This window comes from Acomys russatus, chromosome 10 (genome assembly GCF_903995435.1).
Source record: "Acomys russatus chromosome 10, mAcoRus1.1, whole genome shotgun sequence".
In the NCBI taxonomy this organism is placed as follows: Eukaryota; Metazoa; Chordata; class Mammalia; order Rodentia; family Muridae; genus Acomys; species Acomys russatus.
Genome location: NC_067146.1, coordinates 22,392,064 through 22,410,704, shown reverse-complemented (window position 1 = coordinate 22,410,704; position 18,641 = coordinate 22,392,064). Strand labels below are relative to the sequence as shown.

The window sequence follows — 18,641 nt, the reverse complement described above, 5'->3', positions numbered from 1 at the left end:
TATCGTAGCTCAAAGGGCTCACAGCTGGATAGAACTGATGATTACTTTCTCCCCTGGTAGCATGTGTAGCACCTTCCAGCCCTATGAAAGCTAGCCACAGCTAAATTTTATGAATTATTTATTTAAATATTTAGTATTCAAATAGAAAAATCATAGTCAATTAGGATGTATTGAATTTAATTTGCAGTAAAGATGAAGCTTCCAAGTCAGCACCCACTTTATTCTTTCATGTTTTATAATTAAAGTATGCAGTGTCCTCAGCAAAAGGGTTTCGCCATCAAATTCAGGTGAGTTTACAAGAGCGAAGATGATAACCTGCATTGCTCTAAGTGCCTCTGGGGCTTTCACAACCAATAACCCTTGTGTGGCCCTGAGATTTTGATTTAATAACTCATGTTTTCTTGGAAGCACAACTGCCCACCCAAGCAGTACAGCTCCTTTCAAATTCTATATACTCTTCATATGTTCTTGACTATGTTTTCTTTTGAGTATGTGATATTTTATACTCATAACATTGTTCTTATGTCCTAATAAGACTTTAAATCTCCTTAAAATCCTGATTAACTTTTCTTTCTAATTATTTTATGTATAAATATTATAGATTTATTTTTAAGAATTTATATTATTATGCTGCTATATTTGTTCAATTTACTTAAACACTCTTAACAATTAAGTGATTATGATTTTCTTATTATATTTGAGAAATTAATAGAAAGTGTGACATCATTTCATAGGTTTCCCAGTGTCTATAGTCAAGACATATTTTATTCTCAAATAAGCATCATAAAGAATCTGGGGTTGCCACCTCTCTCACCATTATAAACAAATACAAACTAAGCAATAGACTGTCTTTTCTGTTTTTCTTTATTTTGGGTAAGAATTTGATGTCTCTGTGTAACTAGAACACAAGATCAAGCATCACTCGGAATTTAACATTTCATGTCCTTGCTTCTGATTTGGCATTGTAATACGAATGACTTCTTTCTTTATTTCTTTCTTTTAATTAATTAATTTTGTTTCTGTAAGTAGAAATCCAGCTTTAGTGATATCAATTGTTGAATTTGATATTATTTTTCCCCAAAGTTTGTTTTTGCCTTAAAGACAGGCAACAGAGTCAGACATAGCCTCTGCTCCTGCTGGTTAGGAGCCCCATAGGTAGACCAAGCTACAAACTTGTTACATATGTGCAGAGCACCTAGGTCAGTCCCATGCAGGATCCCTGGCTGGTAGGCCAGTCTCTGTGAGCCCACATGGACCCAGATTAGTTGGTTCTGTTGGTTTTCTTTTGATATTCTTGACCCCTCGACTCCTACAATCCTTCCCCTTCTCTCTTCCACAGGATTCCCCAAGTTGCCCCTAAAGTATGGCTGTGGGTCTCTGCATCTGCTTCTGTCAGTTGCTGGGTGAAGCTTCTCTTTTGACAATTGAGCTAGACAACAATCAATGAGTGTAGCAAAATATCATTAGGAATGACTTCTTTCTTTTTTATGTTTGAATTTTTTAAATATAATTTTTTAAAAGCCAGTTATGTTGCTGCATCTTTTCTTTGTTTTGTTTTTTGAGACAGGTTCTCTCACCAGGCACAGTCCTGGATAAACTGGATCCCATGTAAACCAGGTAGGCCTGGAACTGAGAGATCTGCCTGCCTCACCCTCTGCTTCTGGAAGCTGAGGCTGAAGATATATTGCCATGACACCCAGAAGCACTCTGCTTTAATTTTTAACACCAATGTAAACAAGTTACTGGCAGGCCAGTACCATACTGGGACCTAAAATTCTAATTATTTTAATAGAAGAATGAAATATTTCAACATTCCATTATACAGGATAGAGTATTTATATGATTTGAGTAAACTGGTCAAAGTCGTGAGAAATATACAATCCAATAAATGGTTGGTTATTTTTCTTTTGGGGATGGACAATCAAAGAACAGAGATTAACAAAAATGTAAAAAAAAAAAGTCCTCCATTTTAAAGAGAAAAATAGTTGCAGTGTAGTTTGAACATCTGATATCTATTTGACCTCCGTAGTAATTAGGTGTAAAACAGAATTTAAAACTTTTTGAATAATCTTCATTCTTTCCTTGACTATTAAACCAATTAGAAATCACAGCTTGTCACACAATCAGAGTTTACAGCTTGTTCAATAAAATATCGTATTAATAATGTCAAAAAACAAACTAAATTCCAAGGTCCACAAAATCTACTCATGTATTATAGTTTTCAAATCATTTACTAACATGACAACAGATTTGGCTTAAATTATGTTTGCACAAACTCCTTCTCAGAACAGACATCCAGCCACTGATCTACAAGGACACTTAGTTGGAGATGGCATTCTTCATGCCACATTTTAAATATATATTTAAAACCAATTTCTAAATTTTACAGACATGTTTCTTCAAAAAATATTTTCTCTCAGTCCCTCATCTCCTATACTGAAGGACGTAATATTATTTTTTCTCTCCCAAGCTAAATCTGAACCCTTAAAATTGATTCCAAGTAGAAAAGCTCTACAAATGAAAATAAAAAAACAAAAAATAGAAAACTCTCTCTCTCCCCCCCCTCCTCTCTCTCTGTCACTCTCTCTGTCACTCTCTCTGTCTCTCTGTCTCTGTCTGTCTGTCTGTCTGTCTGTCTGTCTCTCTCTCTCTCTCTCTCTCTCTCTCTCTCTCTCTCTCTCTCTCTCTCTCTCTCTCTCTCTCACACACACACACACACACACACACACACACACACATACTTATTGGAATCCTCTAGCATTTGAATATCATTTAGAGGTGAACTTTTGGCTCCTCCTACTCACAATGCCAAAATCCATATTTAAAGATAGGCTTCCCATTCTTTCCTGGCGTCCTCTTCTCCTCCAAAACAGTTCAACATAGGCTCAAGTATAGTGGGGGAGAGAGAAGTTTGTAAGCAATTTTTTAAGGTTGTTTTTACTTTGGTGATCTGGGTGGCACATACTGCTCTTTTCCACTACATTGAGTCACCCCCATGGGATCTAGCTCTGTGGCTAAATTGGTGTCTCTGTTTCCTGATTTTTTCCAGCTGCTCCCCCTGGAATGGTATTGCCTCAGAAGCCAGAATGGTCCTTACTAGCCCTTGTTTCATGTTTCTTATGTGGTTTCTCAGCAGGCTTCTCAGGAGTGTTGTTCTCTTCATTTCTAATAGGAGATACTACATTGGAATGAAGTGGCTGTACAAGACCTAGATATGGCTTTTTAGGAGGTTTCGGGCACACTTCAGTGTTACTTAACTTTTGAGGTTCCTGTAGGGCCACAGCTACGGGTGTATTTACATTACTATTGCAAGATGAAGCAGTGTTTGCCCTTGATGGATTTGCAGGAGTTGGAGAGAAAACTGGTACAGTCATTGGATCGAGAACATCCTTTGGAACAACGTAATCTTCCATCTGATCCTTCTCTTGCAGAGTAGTGCTTAATGCAGGAAACTCAGCTGTACAAGCAGAACTGGGACTTAGGCTGAGTTGCTGGGCAGTGAAGTTTGTCTGTCTGTCCTCTGCAGGCACAGGCAACTAACTCTGAAGTCTTCATTGTCCTCTCTGTAGACACTTTTGATGAGATCAGACATTCTACTCTCCAAAGTGAGCTCCACTGGCTTTCTTGATTAACTTCCAGGTAAAGTAGGAAAGTTTAAAGTTAGTAAGTCAACCTTTCATGTTGAGGTCTTTGTTTCAGTTGCTGAAGGCTGGAGTCTTGCGATCCTATCATCTTTTCTTTGTCTTCAACCTCTAAAAAGAGTTCTCCTATCTCTTCCGAAGTCCCCATTCTGTTCCATTTGTAAAGTTGGAGCCTCCTTTGGATGACACATTTGTTCTTGATGTCCTGTTACTGTAGGATTATGCCATTCAGAGAGAAAATTCCTTGAACTAGATCCACTCAATGGTCCATCCCCCCCAATGACACAGAGCCCTCTGTGGAGTGTTGGAAACCACTGAATGATATAAAATGAGGCTTTACATCATTTTTGTTTTTTGTGTGGTGGGTCGATAGTCATAGCAGCAACATTTGCTTTATAAGATCCAAGTGAAATAAAGCCACTCACAAAACTACCATTGGGAAATGGAGCCAGTGCTGTTTCAAAGTAAGGTGCAGGACTTGGAGACTAAGACTCAGGCACAATACTATACACGGAGTACTGCTGATGAGGGTTTTACATTTGCTGCATAAAGACTTGCAAGGGGACTCGTTCTCCACTAACATCTGACCTTAGCCTATCAAGTCTCATCTGTACTACTTGTAACCTATTCCTATGTAGCCTGGCAAGGCCACCCTGCCAGAGGGAAGTGAGCAAAATTCGGTGGCCAGAGTACATATCCGAAGTAATCCCTACTGTCCACATTGTGAGACCCACAAGGAGACTGTGCTGCTACATCTGAGCAGGGGATCTAGGTCCACATCATACACGGTCCTTGGTTGATGTTTCAGTCTCTGTATTGTAGTGTAGTTATCCTGTATTATGCGCCTATTACCCACTTATGAGTGAGTATACAGCAGGTGTGTCTGTCCGGATCTGGGTTACCTCACTCAGGATGATCTTTTCTAGATCCACTCATTTGCTTGCAAATTTCAAGATTTCATTATTTCTAATAGCTGAGTAGTATTCCATGTGTAAATGTACCACAGTTTCTTTATCCATTCTTCAGTTGAGTGACATCTAGGTTGTTTCCAGATTCCAACTATTATGAATAAAGCTGCTATGAACATAGTTGAGTGGAGTATCTTTAGGGCATATGCCCAGACGTCATATAGCTGGGTCTGGATATAGAATTATTCACAATTTCCTGAGAAAGCTGTAGATTGAGTCCCAAAGTGGTTGTACAAGTTTGCACTCCCACCAGCAATGGAGGAGTGTTCCCCTTTCTCCACATCGTTACCAGCATGTGCTGTCACCTGAGTATTTGATCTTAGCCATTCAGATAGATGTAAGATGTGACCTCAGAGCTGTTTTGAATTGCATTTCCGTGATAACTAGGGATGTTGAGCATTTGCTTAAGTGTTTCTTAGTCATTTGATATTCCTCTGTTGAGAATTCTCTGTTTAGATCTGTATCCCATTTTTAAATTGGATTATTTCATTTGGTAGGGTTTAATTTCTTGAGTTCTTTATATATTTTGGATATTAGCTCTTTGTCAGATGGAGGGAAAGGGGGTTAAGGAGGAAAGGGGAATCTGGAGGGATTGATGGAGGGGGATACAATTGGGATGTGAAGAATTTAAACTGTAGAACAAGCAGGTAACTTTTATTACTAATCACCCCACTATATGGGAATAGTTCTGAGACTGGATGAGACATGAATGTCTAGGCATAAACAATGCTTCTTGTTAGCTATAGAACCCCTATGAATTATTATTAGAGGCTATTCTTAGCACGGCATGAAGGAAGATTTACAATGTCTTTTTTCTGCTCATACAAAGAAGAGAAAACCATCCTTAATTGTTCTGTGCATGACACACACCTTATACATTTATAATTATAGGACTGCATAATGCTTGTGAGAAATTATATGTTTTAAACAAAAGAACTGGACGCTCACATTGGATCAGACCTGACAGGATGCATTCCTCTCAGCATTCTGGACACTGACATCCAGTGCTTCAGTTGCTGTTCCTCACTAGAATAAGACAGGTCCTAGGACACCTTTGAAGAAAGCTTCCAATCCCAGTTGATCAAGCATTTTAGACTGTTCCACATAGGACTCTAATTAAGCCTGGAATTCCTCAACGATTAGAAACTGGACTACATATGTTATTCCCAGCTTGCTTAGCCATTTCCCTAATTTTACTTGGGCCCCTACAAAGTTATTATTCATCCCAAATCATCAGGAAGAAACCTTAAGGGAACAATGCTCCATTTCCTTTAAGGGGGTCGGGTAGAATTTTGGTTGCTTACTTGGGCTATAAAGGGTTATTTTCAATGGGAATTGATTATAACTTATTATTAGTGTTATTTAGGGAGAAAACAATGTTGGACTCAGGGATGGCTCTCTTTTCCTTTATCTACCATTCTTAGCTTTGGAGATAAGGGTAGAAAAGAAAGAACGAGGCAGTATAGAAATATATAGGGAACAGAACACAAAGTAGATTAGTGAATCTACTCCTCTACTTAATGCCTCAATTGTCACTACAAGGTTATTTTTAATTCACTGGTATAGAATTTTGTATATAGATGCAAAATAAATTTAATTTTAGATACAGTAGTAAAGAATTCAAATAAGGATAAATAAGTTATACAAGTTTATTGTTAGTTGATCAAATCATAGTCATATCAATTACTACTCAATTACTACTATTTTTATCACAAGAATATACACCTTAGGTGCAACAGATAGATACAATTCTATAGAAATATAAGGTAAAATAGTTAGACAAGGTCTTCAAAAACCTCAGAGACACACAGACTATGACATTAAAAAAATTTTTTTTATTGTTTTAAGGATTCACTGACAATGAGGCAGGTTAATTTCTGGCATCACCCAGCCTACCTCAAAGAGGATGATGAGCATCAAAGTACCTTGTTATGGAGATGGCTTCAAATGTGGTAAACAAGCCACTGGGAAAAATGTCGTTTCTAACACAGACAGAATTCTGACTAAAAAAGGGCAAGCCTGAATGCAGGCAGAGTCGAAGGCCAAACTCTGCCAAGTCAGGGTAAGCAAGTCTTCAGTAGTTCCTGCCTCACAAATATGTCTGTTAGATATATTGGGGCAGAAAGCTGAAGATGATTCTTCAACTTTATGTAGAATTTTGGGTGACTATTCAGGTAGCAAAATGTCATCTTCTCATCTGGAAAGATAATAACCTGTAATCCAGGTATACTGAGGTAATCAATTTTATTTCTTCTCAAGTCTCTGATGGTGCTGAAGACCAGATAGTTAATTTTACAATCAAGCTTAGTTGTTTAGAGAATAAGATGTTTTTAGGTCTAGATGTTTTAAGTTGATAATGATGAGATATGATAGATATTGATTTACCTTCAGAATTTTAGACTCATCAAGATAGGAAAGATGTTTTCTTCAGGGCTGTCAAACACAAATATCTAAAACACTAAGAATCTAACGTTTATATAATTCTTGATTTTGTCATGGTTCTTCTTGCTATAGGTAGTTTATTGTGTATATATATATATGTATATGCAAAAATTAAAAATTGTTGTAAAGAAAGACTTGCAAGGGAAATTGGGTTGGAGTCTGAATGGGTTGGGTATACATACTAGATATCCATTAATTGATAACCATTCTTAGAAGAAAATTTATTGATGGCTTTTTTCCTTGCCATGATTGGCTTGTCCTGAAATGCTTTAACTTTTTCTCTGAAGTGTGTAAAACCTGCTTTATATCTGTGTACCAGTTGCTTTTGTGTGCAAATTCACAACTCATCACTTTGGGGCAGCTTTCATTCTCTACTGGTGTTGTCTCAGCAATTTCTCTGAGAATTATGATATAATGCTTATGACTTGGTCTCACCTTCTCTCCTTTCTCATCAACTTGTGCCATAGGAGAAGATCTAAATACTTCAAGAAATAGATCTCAATCTGTCATCATTTAATTTTTTATTTCTTCCAAGTTGGCAACAATACTTATTGGGACTAACTGAACACTGTGCATCTGAGATATGTAAAGATCCTTTGATAATTTTCTCACAAGAAACAGAACTCTAATTATCTTTTCAGACATTCTTTTAAATCTTCTGTAGAGATTGTTGAACTGCTTTCTCCAGAAACATCGAATAGCAGGTAACTCAGATCTTCAGGTGCTAAGATTATTCTATAAGCTGGCTCTTCAGTGTCTGTAGTGTTTCTGGTGGTTTCACAAAACAGAGAATACTTCATATTCCTTACAAATATCTTCTGAAAGTTCTGTATTATCCACAGTTGTCGCTGTAGTTTCATTCCAAGAACTTTCTGTTACAGGAGTGCCATGAGAATTTCCAGAAGGAATTTCTTACCATTTGGCATTAGGATTCAAACAATTCCTTTAGATGTCACCTCAAGGAAGAGCAACATGTCTGCTTCCAGTGGGCCCAATCATTTATGCTACTGCAGCTCCAAATGGCTCACAGGTCCTGGCCCCAATTGGTAGGATAAGGACATTCACCTTGCTCCTCCACCTCAGGACTCATTTCATTGATTTTTTTTTTTTTATCACTTCTGGATGTATTGGTGTTCCAATTTCTTCTCTGGAAGTGTTGCCTGGTTAAAGGAAATGGCCTGTTCAGGCTCCATTAGGTGGTTCTGTGCAATGATTAGGCACTCCTGAACATAAATGCACATAGCACTGTAGCACTGTTATTCAAAGTCCCTAAGGAAGGATTATGAAGTAAAATTATCTGTGCATGAAACTTTAGGTGTTGTATCTGACTGTGCACATTGCTAGAGAGAACAGACGATTTGTCAATTACACACTGGTTCATGGGCTACAGGTGATTATTTATGTATATGGTAGGGATTTTGAAGAATGGAAAATGGTGACAAGAAACCTTTGAGAAAATACACCTGGTTAGATGAATTTATTTTGTCTCAAATTCTTTACAGTTGATACCTTTAGAAGTCATATTTGGCTGAAAAATAAAGTTAAGACAAGTAAAGGAAATCTGTAGCAAGAATGTCAATTCTAACAATGGTACAATAACATTAACATTTTCATTTTGTTTACATGTGCTCATCCTGATGTATTGAGCCCATTGATTTATAGATTACCTGGGATGTCAGGAAACTGAATGTTCTTGTAGCTATTAAACTGAATAAAAACGATATCCGAGGACAATACCTTCACTAAGATAAGTTAGGATTCAAATTATGGCGTACTTTGGTCAGCTCAAACTTAAATATTTAAAATTTACAACAATGCATTGTATTTTAATTTAGTATTGAAAAACAATGTGGTGAGGGCACGGTCCATAGAATTTTACAGCTCAACATTGAATAAATGTGAAATATAAGTTTACATATGGAAGATAGTCATTACTAATTATTTAGCACGAACATTTTATCAAAATGTTTGACTTCACAATTAAAAGACTAGAAAGGACCTGCGAATTGCTAGGATAGGTCAAGAATTCCTCTGACTTCCATTATTCTTCCATGACTAATTCAGACAATTTTCATCCTCAAAAAGTCAGCAGTACATTTACCTGTTATTGGAGTATTTTTCATTGTGAGTTGAAATCTTTGAAATTTTAGGGTTGACAGTTAAAATACAAGGTGATCATAATATATTTGAAACATGAATATGGCCTAAATTATATGTTTATCTGAAATTCATATTCAACTGCACACTTTGTATTTTTATTTGCTACAACTAGCACCCTAATTCTTATACACATTGGTTACAAGAAAGAAAAACAGGATGGATTTTCTTTTTTCCTTATGCTAACCATGAATTCTTTCTTCCATCTAATCATCACACATATCTAAGGACAAAAGTTTATATCAGATCCTACAAGTAAAAACCAATACTATCTTTATCACTTCTTAAAAAGTTACAGTCTCATTAAGCAGTTCCACAATGGAATTAAATTCAAAATTTTTTCAGAAGTTCATGAAAGGAAACCCCTTCAACTCATGGGAGAACTGAGTGTCACATGTTAAAGAAAGCATGGAACAGTTCTTCCTGGTGGAGACTGGAAGGTGAGTGATTGATACAAATGCTAAGAGACTACTGGTGTAGAAAGGACTCAAAGAAATGACAGTGACATACAAAGTAAAAAAAAAAATCACATCCGTTTTTATCTTTCCTAATCAGTCTCATATTTCTCTGATTAATTTGTTACATTTCTTATTTTTAGATTTCTTCTGCTAAGAGCACTTTTATTTGACAAAAGTTATAATTAAAAAATGAAGACTGTCTTAAATATCCTTTTGAAATCAGTACTGTTAAAGGTAACTTCTGAATATTTAAAAGAGTGTTGCTGTTGTTCCCAAGTTCTGAGGCCAATGCACACGATGACAAGGACCAACCAGATGGTGTCTTTCTGTTCTAGGGATGTTATTCTTATGACTTAGCTTTGCAACATAAACTCTAATTGGTAGGATGAATGCTTATCTTTGATGAGTAACATGTTTATTATGACTAGTTTCTAGATGAAACTTTCAAGGTCATTGTGTAGAGGAAGGATTGAGAGGATATTTAGCAGCATGCTTCCAATGATTTACCGCATTTCTCAAATCTGACACACATCAACCATCTGGCGTGCAAAAGCAGACTCCCATCAATTCATTCCTCTTCGCTCTGCTTCTCTTCTGAATCATGAAAATCATAACCAAATGGATGGTGGTAGGTAATAAGATAGGGATCAGGGGTGAGCAAATCCAGTATGCAGTGGGGAGTGGCCTGCAAATAGCTAAGCAATGGCTGGAAATTTATTACTTCAGTCATATGCCATTAACTTTTTCCTTGCACACACTAGCAAGTAAAAGAAGGTAGAACCACTGAATCCAGGTGCTCAGAGTGACACAAAAATTGACCACAGCTCTCAGCAGCCCATGACGTCAACTCTCCTAGAAACATAGAAGCTATACAAAGCTAGGTTAGTAATTACCAGTAAAGATTCTGTGCATACATATTATGGTTGTTTCATCTTAACACACAATAATCATAGCCTTTATTTTTATCAATATTAAAACATTTTATCACAATTCATATAGTATTTTATTTCTATGAAAATACTTTGATATATAATTCTATATCAGCATCCCACGAAATTATTGGTCTTCATTGGCTAAGGTATAATTTGTTTCTTCTTCCATGTATTTTTCTAGTGTTAAATTTGTACTTGTGCATTTTACTTAACTACTTTGAACTCTGCTTATCTATAATAAGGAATGACATCCTAAATTTGTAGCCAATTCACCTGCATTTTAAGGTTTACAAAAATAAATTCTTCAGAGAAAAGATGAAACTAAAGAAGAAAAGTGTTGGAGATGGTAAATACTATTATTTGATTCCTTAGCATACTACCAACAATTATTATAGCAGTGATCACCACTTACGCTAAGAAAAAAGAGTTATATCACTATGACGTCAAATAGGAAGGGGGAATGTTCTCTTACAAGGTACGTGTACTTTCCTGCTAAAGTTACAGTCTTGCTTGAGAGAAGATTTTGCTTAGTTATAAATGTATATAATAAACTATAGGAATAGGACATATACAAATTACCGAAAGATGAGATCCTGGGGGAATAGAGAAAGGATGGGGACATAAAATATTATAGACAAAGCTGAAGAGGAGACAGAAGTATGAACAACAAATAGAATGGTTACAAGTATAGAAGAGTTAAAACTAAGTATGAATTAACTTAAATATTAGTAATATAATCACTATTGAAAACAAACACTTTCTAAGCAGCAATTTTAAAACTCAGACAATTTAACAGCATTTATAACTATTTATTAGAAGTCTCTTTTCTATATAGACGTATCTGAATTAAAAGTAAAGGTGTTGGCCAACCACTGTCTTATTGGAGGTAAGACCCACTCTATGCAGTGGAACTCAAGCCTGATATTGCTAGACAGCGGAGTAGCTGAAAATAGATGACAGGGACCTAGGGAAAAACCAAATACTGCCATTGTGCAAAAGCAGTGTGGCGACAAAATGACTCCTAGTGACATCACAGGTACTCATACACCATTGTCTTCCTTAGCCATCATCAGAAAAGTTCCCTTCTGCGGTAGACAGGAACAATAGGAGACCAACAACTGGACAATGTGCAGATACTGAGAGACCTTGAAAAGCTCAGTCTGAAATGAGATATCTCCCTCAAACCCCTAGCCTCGAGGCCTAAGAACTTTGAGAACAATGAAGAAGAAAGATTGTAATAACCGATGGAAATGGAAGCGACCATAAAACAAGGCCTTCTGGACTCAATAGGGCCGACACACATGGGAATTCACAGAGATTGTGGCAGCATGCATAGGGATTGCATAGTTCTAAGCCATGTGAGGTCCCAATGCTGAGAGCGGCAGTAGGTACACATATCACCCCTAACTCAGAAGCTCTCTTGAATTGACAACTGTAGAGGAATGTTAATTGAGAACATGGCTGTTCTGGCGAGAGATCACATTCAAAGACCTTCTAGATCTATATAATCTGGCTGCCAAGAGATACATCTAAAGATATTCTGGGTCTGTGTTGTCTGGTTTGAATACAAATATGCCTTTAATCCAGGAGACAGAGACAAACAGATCTGAGTTCAAGGCCAGCCTGGCATAGAGCAAGTGTCAGGTAAAGAAAAGCTTAGATCTAGGTTTGGTGATACATGCCAAACAAAGATAAAATTAGTTTGTGGAAGGAAGTACCCATGCTTGAAACTGATTGAGTAGCAGAAAAGGTGATACAGAGATGGGTTGCAGAGAGCAAACTCAGGTGAAGGTAGAATGTGCTAGAAAACAAGAAGCCAGAAGATTGTTGAGTTTGTTAGAGGCCAAGTAGAGCAATTCAAGAACAAGAGAATAGCCAATTTAAATATGTCACCTAGGAGAGGAGTTTGAGCCAGAACAGCTGAGTTGAACAAGCCAGCCCAGAGCTCAGAGAGTACAAGTCAGGGTAAATTTATTAAGCAGTAAGTCAGAGGCTGAAAATGTTCTAGGGCTAGGTTAGATTATACAGAAGCTAGAAGCTTCCAGGACTAGGCCTAGGTCAACAGAAGGAGCTGGTAAGCTTCCCAGACAATGATTGAGCCAGGAGAATAAAATTAACTTTTACAAAGAAAGTAAAATAACCAGTTTTATCCAACGGATTCTCATTATGTATTCAAATCACACTTAAAGGCAGGCTCCATTCTCAGCAGTAGATGGCCAACACAAGATGAACTCAGTGGCATTTTTAATGTTTTAATGGGATTTCAGCTTGTGCTAATGTGTTTCTCATCATCCCTATGTGGTTTTTGTGCTTTTTATTTGGCTCTTTTTCTTGATTATTTACTTGTTTTGCCTTATTCTGGTGTGTGTGTGTGTGTGTGTGTGTGTGTGTGTGTGTGTGTGTGTGTGTGTGTGTGTGTGTGTGTTTTCTAATTTGGAAAGACAAAAAGAAAGGGTGTAAAGCACATAGATTTGGGTGTCTGGGGAGATGGGGAGGATCTGGGAGGAGTTGAGGGATGACAAACCATGATCAGAATCTACTGTAATAAAATAACTATTTTCAATAAAAATTATTTAAAAATAAAAATAAACCTTCGATCATCTCAAAAATTAAAACAACAACAAAAATCTGGAGCTAAAGGGTTATGGAAGTAATAGCAGACTATCACTTATTAGTAACTGTACTTAAGTGTGTTAACTTATACAACTAGTTTTAGAAACACCTTAGCAGTGCTACATATAAGGTAGATATTAACATGTGAATATTAAAACAGTCTATGATACATAGATTTCTGCATTAAGTATCTTTGCAACAGATTTACTCTATATTTTTCTTAAGAAATGCATCTAGATGCCTTTACTAGTAATACTTTAAATGGTCCCAAATTGGATGCTGGTATCACTGACCCAAAGCATAAAAACATGGAAGAATAATGTAAATTATGAGAAGGTGAGAGAGTAGTTATTTTATTGGGAGGAAGGATTGAGAGCTGAATTTTAGTGTTTGACATCTGCTTCTACTACTTAGACAAGAGACTCATTAAATAAATGAAATTGTTTGGTGAGAATTTGTTGAACTATTTTTCCATGAATTGTAAAATTTTGTATACACTTCACCCATAATATTCTTTTTTTTATTAATTTATTCTTGTTACATCTCAATGTTTATCCCATCCCTTGTATCCTCCCTCCCCCCTCCATTTTCCCATTATTCCCCTCCCCTATGACTGTTCCTGAGGGGGATTACCTCCCCCTGTATATGCTCATAGGGTATCAAGTCTCTTCTTGGCAACCTGCTGTCCTTCCTCTGAGTGCCACCAGGTCTCCCCCTCCAGGGGACATGGTCAAATGTGAGGCACCATGCAGGGATGGTTTAATATATGGAAATCCATCAATGTAATCCACCATATAAACAAACTGAAAATAAAAACCACATGATCATCTCTTTGGATGCAGAGAAAGCATTTGATAAAATCCAGCACCCATTCATGTTTAAAGTTTTAGAGAGATCGGGGATACAAGGCACTTTCCTCAACATAATAAAGGCTATATACAGCAAGCCAATAGCCAAAATCAAAGTAAATGGTGAGATACTCAAGGAAATTCCTCTAAAATCGGGAACAAGGCAAGGCTGCCCACTCTCTCCATATCTCTTCAATATAGTACTCGAAGGTCTAGCCAGAGCAATAAGACAACAAAAGGAGATCAAGGGTATCCAAATGGAAAGGAGAAAGACAAATTATCCCTATTTGCAGATGATATGATAGTGTACATAAGTGACCCTCAAAATTCCACCAGAGAACTCCTAAAGCTGATAAACATCTTCAGCAAATTGGCTGGATACAAATTAACCCATAATATTCTTAGAGTTAATATTCACACATATTTACTCAAAACATGATTAAGTACTTGAGAATAAAATATAGGTTAAAAACAAAGATTTCTCAAATATAATGCAGAATGAAGTAAAAGTTCCAAAGAGGAAAATGATCATCTAGTGACACTATTATTAAAGAGTGAGGAGGTCAGTTGATAGTAGAGCAGGTAGGCAATGGAAGGCCTGGATTCAGGCCCCAGAATGACTAAAAATAAAACAAAATAAAAACTATTATCAGGATAGAAGTCTCCTTGTTGAAATCAAGCAAGGAAAGTTATCTAAATGTGAAAGAAGTTACATTTTAAATCTATCCTTTATCTATGTATGCTTTGAACTTTTTCAAAGCTACTATATTTGGAGTTCTTTAATACTTATACGCCCTCCCAACCCACCTACTCTAGATAGGAGAGAAAAGAGGTTAACGGGAACAGGAGAATTAGACCTTTTTAGACTCAGTTCCTTGGAGTGATTGCACTGACTTGTCAGCATGATTCCAGCAGATCCATTAAACAGCAAACCCGCAATTACGCAAAGGAGACTGGAACCCAGAGCAGCAGCCAGAACCTCAATGCATTCTCTGGATGCTCTCTAGGAGCATCTCAAAGGGAAGTGATGAACAGTCAAACAATTGGAAATGATGCTGAGACGAAAAAGTCCAGGCTCTTGTTTTGGGCTCACATACATCCTCTAGGAGTCCATAGGATGTTTATCAGGTGTCAAAGACCATGGCCCCACAAGAGGTGGTTCCTCTTCACAAGCGTGTTGACAGCGGAAAAACACCACACGCCCTAAACAAGTCTGTTTCTCATCCCACACTTGGGATCAAAACAAAAACATATTTACATCCAAAATCTCTCTATCTCTCTATCTCTATCTATCTATCTATCTATCTATCTTTCTATCATCTATTGATTGTGTCTGTAGGTATAGTATTAAGAAATCTGAAGAACAAATTTATTATTTTGAAAAATTCTTGTAATGGAAAGTATGTCATTCAGTATATGCAAAATAAAATGAAGAGAAAAAGCACATTACTCTGCCCACTGTGGCCTCATCCTGGAAACATGACTCTGGTGATGAGGCCATGAAGACAGGACAGACATAGACATACATATGTAAATAAAAGCTGGGATCAGAGGGACTGCCATTGCTCTGACAGAAGGGCACCAAGCACACAACGAGCAGGAAACAGCCTGGTTACTATGAAGAGCACACAGAGGAGTTAGCTGGTCGCTTATAGAACAGCAGTCTTGTGTGGTAGTAATCCTCGAGGGGGAAGCTGAGGTTGCTTTTCACATACAGCTGACAGAACCACACTAGGTAGAGGAATTCTTATCAATTTTGTAAACCTGGCCAGGGAAGGGAAGACTTTGCTGATTCCCGTGGGTCTGAGGCGTTGGTCCCTGACAATAACAAACATTCACACCTTAGACATTCACTCAGGACTTTATCTGCTTTCTATAGAAGACGATTTGAGAAGATAATATTTTAAAAATTGTAGCCAAGATGGCAGGACTTATATTGTTCTGTACTTACAAATATATCACACTTAAAAGGATGGACTGTGTATATAAGATGGAGGATAAAAAGTGAGGGCAACTCACAATTTTATATTAGATTGAAATCTCTGGTAAAGTTTAGTTATTTTTATGATGCTGGAAATCTTGCTTAAATTGTATGTATGTTTGTAATCTACCAGCAAATACAAGAAGAGAAATGAGGGGTCTGGAAAGGTTATAATTTGACTGCTTTTTGTTCTGTTCTGTTTTGCTTGGCTTGGCTTTGCTTTTCCAGACAGGATCTTACTATGTAGCCTTGGTTGTCCTGGAACTCACTATGTAGACCAGACTTGCCATGAAGTCAGAGATCTATATACCTCTGCCTTAAAAGTGCTGGAATTAAAGGAGTATACCACCACCACCACCTGGCTTAATTTTTTTGTTAGTAGTATTTGAATAGTATTTTAATATTCATCAATAATATACATTTTATTTCCTAGGTAAATTAAACTAAGTAATTTCTTTCTTTTTCTTTTCTTTTGTTTGTTTGGTTTTTTTTTGTTTGTTTGTTTGGTTTTTTTTTTTGCTTTTTTTTGTTTTGGGAGACAGGGTTTCTCTGTGTAGCCTTGGCCATCCTGGACTCACTTTGTAGACCAGGCTGGCCTCGAACTCACAGGGATCCGCCTGCCTCTGCCTCCCGAGTGCTGGGATTAAAGGCGTGCGCCACCACGCCCAGGTCAAGCTAAGTAATTTCTTTAACAATGGTTTTAGCAGGGAGGTAATGGACATGGGAGTTATTAATATATTTTATTGAATTCTTACAATATATTAATTCCTATATATTTTAGCAGTTTTCATTACAGAATAAAAAATTATAAATGGCTCAAGATTATATAACTAATAAAAGTTTAACTGATTCAAAGCTTTATTAGCATTTTATTATATCCTGGTTAGGATATAATTGATCACTTTTTAAAACATATGCTCAGTTATTCTCATAGAGAAAATAAGTAGGGGGACTCATGATGTAACTACAACATGATCTTAAGGTTAAGAAAGCCCTATGTCTCTTTCCCTCTCTTTCACTGCTTTAGCTCTGTCTTTGATTCCAGTGCAGAGTTGGGTAACTGTTGCAGAGAGCAAGTGTTCCATGCTGAATAGTAACTTCAGTTTCCATACTGACACCATGTTTAGTAGAAACACGCCAACTCCTTCCCAGCTTTCAGTCTTCTGCTCCTTGCCTAGGCTGCATCAAGGAAGAAGAAAGATCTATGGCACTTCAGACATGGAACTCCTGGACAAGTTTGAACCAGGTGTTGATGTTATAGAGAGCATCACACTATAACACAAGTGAAAATGCCACTTTCTAAGCATCACAGCATCTAAGCATCCCCCAGGGCTATGTTAAAATCCAGAACTGAGGCCATTTTTATATCATAATATCGTGTTGTCCATCACAAATAGATCTAACTTTATTTATCCAAAAAAGTATAAGTAAAAACTGGTAAGAATCAACCCCTGACACTATTAGTGATACTCTTCTATGCTTGCATACAGAAGCCTAGTAGAGTTGTCCATTGAGAGTCTCCACCCAGAAGCACCACAAAACAGATGGGCAAAACATAGGGGGTTTGTGGAGAAATGCTGGGAAGGAGAAAAGGACCTGGAGATGACAGGAGCTTCACAACAAGACCAACAGAGCCAACTAACCAAGGCCCAGAGTGGCCTGCTGAGACTGAAGCACCAACCAACCAAAGACCTTGCATAGACTAGACCTATGCCAGCTACAAAGATGGGCAGCACAGGCTTCATAATGGTCTTCAAGTAATGGGAGGGGGGCTGTCTCTGGCATGGACTCTCTTGCCAGCTTTTCAGTTACTTCCTCCTGGTGAGACTGCCTTGCCAGACCACGGAAGAAGAGGACATTCTCAGTCCTGATGTGACTTGATGAGCTGTGATGGATGAAAAGGGTGGCTCCTTGCATCTGAGGAATGAGGAGGGGAAGAGGGAGATAAAGGGAGGGTAGGCCTGGGGAGAGGAGACCAGGACATAAAGTAAATAAATAAAAATAAATAAATAAATAAAATACTTAAAGGAACTGGTAAGAATAAGAAGGGAGTTAAGAAAGAGCACAGGAGCTTCTGAAAGTGGACTTTAGACAGAGGGTGCAAGACATGAAAAAGCCTCGTGGCGTTGGGTTACAGGGGAATCTCTTGTATGCTTTAATATATGATGATTTCCTGAATGCCAAGCCAGTGACAGGCACAATGAGCATAATGATGCTCTGGGTTCAAAACTAGCGCATTGAATTTTCAAAATTATGCATAATGCCATAAAGATGTGAGATTTGATGCAGAGGGAGTAAGTTATGGAGATATTGGTGTTGTCAACAATGAAGAAATAAAAGGTATGTTACTCAGACAAAATTTTTTCAGCAATATTTACAGAGTTCTAGTGTACAGACGCGGGTAATGGACTGTCCTGTTGTGAAGCTATGTTTACTATTCTGGAAGTGATACATTGAATGCAGCTGTAGCAATGAGCTACACTGTGAGATAATTGAGAAGCCCTCTTGTATTGACTCAGTAGATCTTCCTCAGATTTGGAGGAGTCATGTGGGTTACATGTTGAAGCTGTGAAATCTCCTTTGGGAGAAGTTAAGTCAATG

The 18,641-nt window shown here is 37.4% G+C and overlaps 1 pseudogene; it reads right to left on the bottom strand.

The window, feature by feature from the left end:
• Nucleotides 1-2,937: 2,937 nt before the first annotated feature.
• LOC127194251 (la-related protein 4-like) lies at nucleotides 2,938-8,025 on the bottom strand (annotated as a pseudogene).
• Between the last annotated feature and the right edge of the window lie 10,616 nt (nucleotides 8,026-18,641).